General features: G+C 32.0%; 1 long non-coding RNA gene across 2 annotated transcripts; it reads right to left on the minus strand.

Annotated features, from left to right (window-relative positions):
• Positions 1,147-2,731, minus strand: LOC110270149. 2 transcript variants are annotated; one of them, XR_002359323.1, is made up of 3 exons: positions 2,622-2,730; positions 2,378-2,504; positions 1,147-1,949 (listed from the first exon to the last, which is right to left on the minus strand). It is a non-coding gene; the product is annotated as an uncharacterized LOC110270149 (long non-coding RNA). The 2 variants fall into 2 exon arrangements; XR_002359321.1 differs by having other exon boundaries at positions 2,378-2,731.

A 5,235-nucleotide genomic window follows, 5' to 3' on the forward strand; every position in this document is an offset into this window, starting at 1 on the left:
GCATGAAGTCATGAAGTCCTGTGAACTCTAAAACAGAGGTCAATAAAATTCAGTTTGAATTTGTTCATAACATGAATATTCAAATAAGTATACAAGAATATAGCCTTCACAGCCAAGTGAGAGAGTGTTACTCATTAGCCAGTAACAAACAAGCCAAATCATAATCATCCAACCAGAAATAAAACATCTTGTAGGCAAAGGAATTAGGACATGTTCTATGATCAATGCAGAACAAGAAATCATTTACAAAATAAAAATTAAAATAGCTACCCTGGACAGATCCCATCTCCTTCTTGACCTTGGCTTGCATCTCTTTAAGAGCAGCAGTTTCATCTTCTATATCCTTCAAGCGCTTATCCATGTCATCAAAATCCTGCACTTACAATAGCAGTGGCGTAATCTATTACATGTATAAATTTTATATAAGTTTTTTATATTCATTTTATATTAATTTTTATTATAATTAAAAAAATTAAATATTAAATATTTTAATTATAAAATTTTAATATTATATTATATCATAAAATTATTTGTCTAAAAAATGTAAATTAATAAAAAAAATAATGCCAATAGAAACATGCAGATATGCATATACGTAAAACCTTACACGTATCCTTAAGCTGATGAATTGCCATAATAATTGCACGATAATACAATCTTGAAGAGCAGTATACTTATACCATACGCTACCATTTCTATATGCAGCCACCAATATATAGCTTAGTACAACATGCATGTTATTTATATGCATGACACGAGTTTATATATATGTGGCTGATGGATGCGGTGCACGTCATGCATTTTGAATTTGGAGCTATTCATTTACTATCTATATCTACATACTATTCAATATTCATCAATCATGAGCACATTAATATTTTCTGATCATTGTTTGGGACTTGGGAGCCTCAATCATTGGTTACATTAGTACTATATATACCTGCTATCTGTGTATGTACTAAGAAATAGCTAGATAATAATAATGCTTTTGAAGTGATTAAAATGTTTTATGTAATTTGAATTGCTTAAGTTTTAATTGATATATCAGTTCTGTGGCTTATCTATCTATCCTGTATTATCTACAGTTTTAATATAATCAATTATGTTCATTGTTGTTTCACAAGTTCCATAAGGGATATTAGCAACTTAGCACTAAAGAATATATATCATCACATTTAGATTTCATATTCATATAGTAGGAGTTTCTCAGATGAAAGTCCTAACTCATAAATAAGACAAAATTTTCTACACAACTGTCATCTCTTACTATTATTTGAAAAGTGAAAACCAGAAGTGGATTATTCAAATATAATGTAGCACATTACAAATACACGATATATAAGACTTGAAAAAGCTAAGAAATCCAGTTGAACCAGTTGAACTACATCCATAATGCTAATAAAATATTTACATGTTTTACTAGAATTTTCGACACAACGCTTTTCAAAGTAAAGCACAAGCATATCTACTATACTACCTAGTTAAAACAGCATATCACTAAAACGTAGTAAAAATAGCATTTTTCCCAATTGTATCCTTTTTCCTATAATATGAAAAATATAATTGGAAAAAACAAAAGTATAAATAAGGCACTTATTCAATTGTATACCATTAATTTCTCAATTCCATAAATTAATTAAGAAAGTTAATTAAAGGCTAATTACTAATTAGGAAAGACTGGATACTTTTTCAGTTTCTCCTAGAAAACAAATAGAATTCCAATTTAGTTAACTAGAAAGAGAAACAAGAACATGAAAAATTAGTTTGCATATCTTACTTTTTTCTCTGTACATATTTTTTAGCCTTGCAGCTTCTTCATCCATTAGCTGATCCAGCTTTTGCTCCAAAGCCCACATGCTACCTTTGTTATTATCAGCATCATCATCACTACCTAATCTTGAAGCCATTTTCTTTTTTCTTTATCAAAACTTCAATAACAAGACCTATGCCTTTGAGAACAAAAAAGTGCATGGTAAGTTTATGCATATTCCAAATACAGGATCCAAAAACCAAACTCATAAAATCCAAAAAGACAAAGAAAAATTGAATTATTTAGGAGTTCACTTTGTGCTTCTATCTCAACAAGTAACTAGATAAAGAGAAGGGCATATACTGGAAATCTCTACACAATCCTACAGAGTGAGAGAGTGCAATTTGGTGACAGGCGATGCAACACCGGTTGAATAAAGATGCAGCATAAAATAGATAATCAAAATACAGCATAACATCCCAAGAATTTTCCTAGTTGTATATGAGTGAATATATAAGCACTCCCTCAAAATGCAGGTATTTAGATTTGTACACCAATAAACAAAAGACTTCCAAATTCCAACTTACAATAAGACCTATTAGCTTATGTTCAATGGTAGAAACTTACAATATTTGATAAAATGCTCTTATGCTAAACTTTCTAACCATTGCTTGAGAGCTTTGTTCTCCATACTTAGGATGAGATTCTGCTGGTTAAGAAATTTAAGCTTGGCAGATACTTCAGATCCTTATGCCTATGAATTGACATACATAAAAGAGTAAATAACAAAAAAATAATAAATCAGAATAAGAAAATTTCCAAAATAGCATAGAAAACATGATGCATATCATTGCCTAATGCTAAAAGCTACCTGTAAACCTTGTACATTTCTTTCTAATTCAGCTATGTATTGAAGTTTATGGACTCGTGAACATTGAGCAAATTGCCTGCAACACATAATTTACCAGATTTTTGGCAGAAGAGACTAAATATTCAAACCAAACAATAAATTAATCAAAATAAAAATTCAACATTTGTAAATAGAATTACAAGAATAGACAATCTACAAATTATAAACAAAATGCAGTTAATTACAATTACAGTAAGCGATAAATTAAATTGAAGCAACAGTGCTTACCGGCGGCGAAGGAGGAAGACAAGTGACGGCGACGGAGGAATCAAAAGTGAGCTCGGACAAAGAGTGATAGAGCACTCGAAGAGGCATGTTGACCTTAGGGGGAGAGAGAGAGAGAGAGAGAGAGAGAGCTCAGAGACACGATGATCGACCGAGCAACCTTCGCGACGGCGATGCCACGAAGTCAATGCTTTCTTCGTGCAACGACGACGAGAAGAGGAACGATGAGAACTGAAAAGAGTTCAGCGATGAGATCGAGGAATGCGACGGCACCAACGGTCTATCCGCCGGTGGCGATAGCACCCTCTACCGGAGGAGAAGTGTTCGGCGATGAGGGATGCTGATGGTGGATAGATTTAGGGTTAGGTTTCTCTTTGGTTTCTCAGAAAGAGAAACGGGTGGGTCTTTTTCTTTTGGGTTATTGGATGGGTCTTCTTCTTTTTATATAATTGATCCATTGTTATAAAAAAATATTTTAATAAAACTTATACCAGCCATAATAATATGACCACTAAATTTTTATTACTGAAAGTAGTTTATTTTTATATTTTTAGTGGCAATAATAATAATTCTCATTATAATATATAGTATTACTGGCAAATATCTAATGGCCACAAAAACATAACTTAAATATAAAAAATAGCGACCATTGTATTATTGCCGCTAAAAGTTTGTCGCTAAAACTAATTATTTTTGTAGTGTGTACGATCTCTAATTTTTTCCTACATAATACTCAAAAGGATTCCACTTCTGGCACAATCCTAAACTCACATAATTAATCTTTAGTATTCGATCTTTCTAAAATTACAAACCACATCAGCAACTCAACCCATAGAGGCACAATACTTTTCCATAATTTTTTTATAAAATTATACATATTGGATTCCACTCCTATCTCCGTATTCTATATACCACATTTAAAAAAGATTTAACAAAAAATTACCTTGCTTGTCATGCTTCCATTTTAAAATGTCCACCTTTTCTTGTCTAATTTCGATTTTTGACAAAATTACAAGAAGCTTTACAAGGTCTTGTTCCTCCCATTCCCATAAAGCTCTTCTCCATTGTAAGCTCCATCTTCAAATATAACCATCCCAAATGCCACACTCACTGATTGTGCACTCCTCATTCAGTGTCACCCTATATAGACCCAGGAATACCTCTTTCAATCTACCTTCCCTTACCTAAAGGTCGTACCAGAATTCGGTTTTAGATACATTACTCATTTGCAGTTGAAGACCCTCTTGATATATACCCACATACAAGACTACTTTTATTCATACGTATGTTGCCAATGTTAGCCCAAACCTCCAGTTCTCTTTAAATTTTGATTTTCAAAGGACATACCACCATCAAAGTTATTGCAAGAACAAACTACTTTCTTTCAAAGTGGACATTCTTTTTATTGAACCTCCATCACCACCTAAACACCTTATTGAACATCCACTACCACTTATTTATATATTTTATTTGAAATTTTTTTTTTGAATTTGTCATTATATTCTATAACCTAACAAACTAAAAATTAATGCACCACGAATTTAAATTTCATAAGAGTTTGTTATTGGTCAATAAATTATTACTGTATATGCAAGGTAGAATTCGAACTTTCTACATTTATTTAATCGATCAAATGAATAAACTAAGTTCTCGACCAGCTCAAGCTAATTTTTTGTTTGGATTTTTTTTGGTATAGCTTGTATGAATTTATTTATCTTGTTTAAATTGGCTGGGAATCAAAGAGCAAAGGCTGATTATTGTAAGAGAAATCCACTAAGGTCCATCCTCCTGATTTAAAACAAAAACCGGCCTTCATTTTCATACCAAATTGAAATAAGGCTTAAATATGTATGACCTAAAATATAAAGGTGGATTCTGATATGTTTATATTTATGGTGATTACGATAAGGATTAATCTTAGCATACAAGCGATTAACATTTACAAGTGTTACAAGTCCTGAAGCTTACTAAACCCTAAACGCGCTCCAATTCTTACATACAACTCACGCGCTATATAACAGAACATTATATTAATCAAAATCAATTAACGCGCGAATAATATAATTTCCAATTTTCAAAAGATTTCGTTACCTTCTTCGAATCTCCTGTCAAGTTTTTCATTCTCCTTCTTGCGTTCTTCCCTTGTATTTTCGATCGTTCTTACTTCTGCGTTTATCACTGCTTTGTTCATCGTCATTCACCTCAGTTTCTCTCACTGTAACTCTAGCTTCGTTTTATTTCGATTTTCTGGTTTCTGAAATTAAAATCTGAACGAACCTTGAAGATAATGGATGATTCAACCTCAGATTGTCAGCTCAATCAGGGCGAAGTGAATTTTGAATTTGAATTG

Source organism: Arachis ipaensis, chromosome B01 (assembly GCF_000816755.2).
Source record: "Arachis ipaensis cultivar K30076 chromosome B01, Araip1.1, whole genome shotgun sequence".
NCBI lineage: Eukaryota > Viridiplantae > Streptophyta > Magnoliopsida > Fabales > Fabaceae > Arachis > Arachis ipaensis.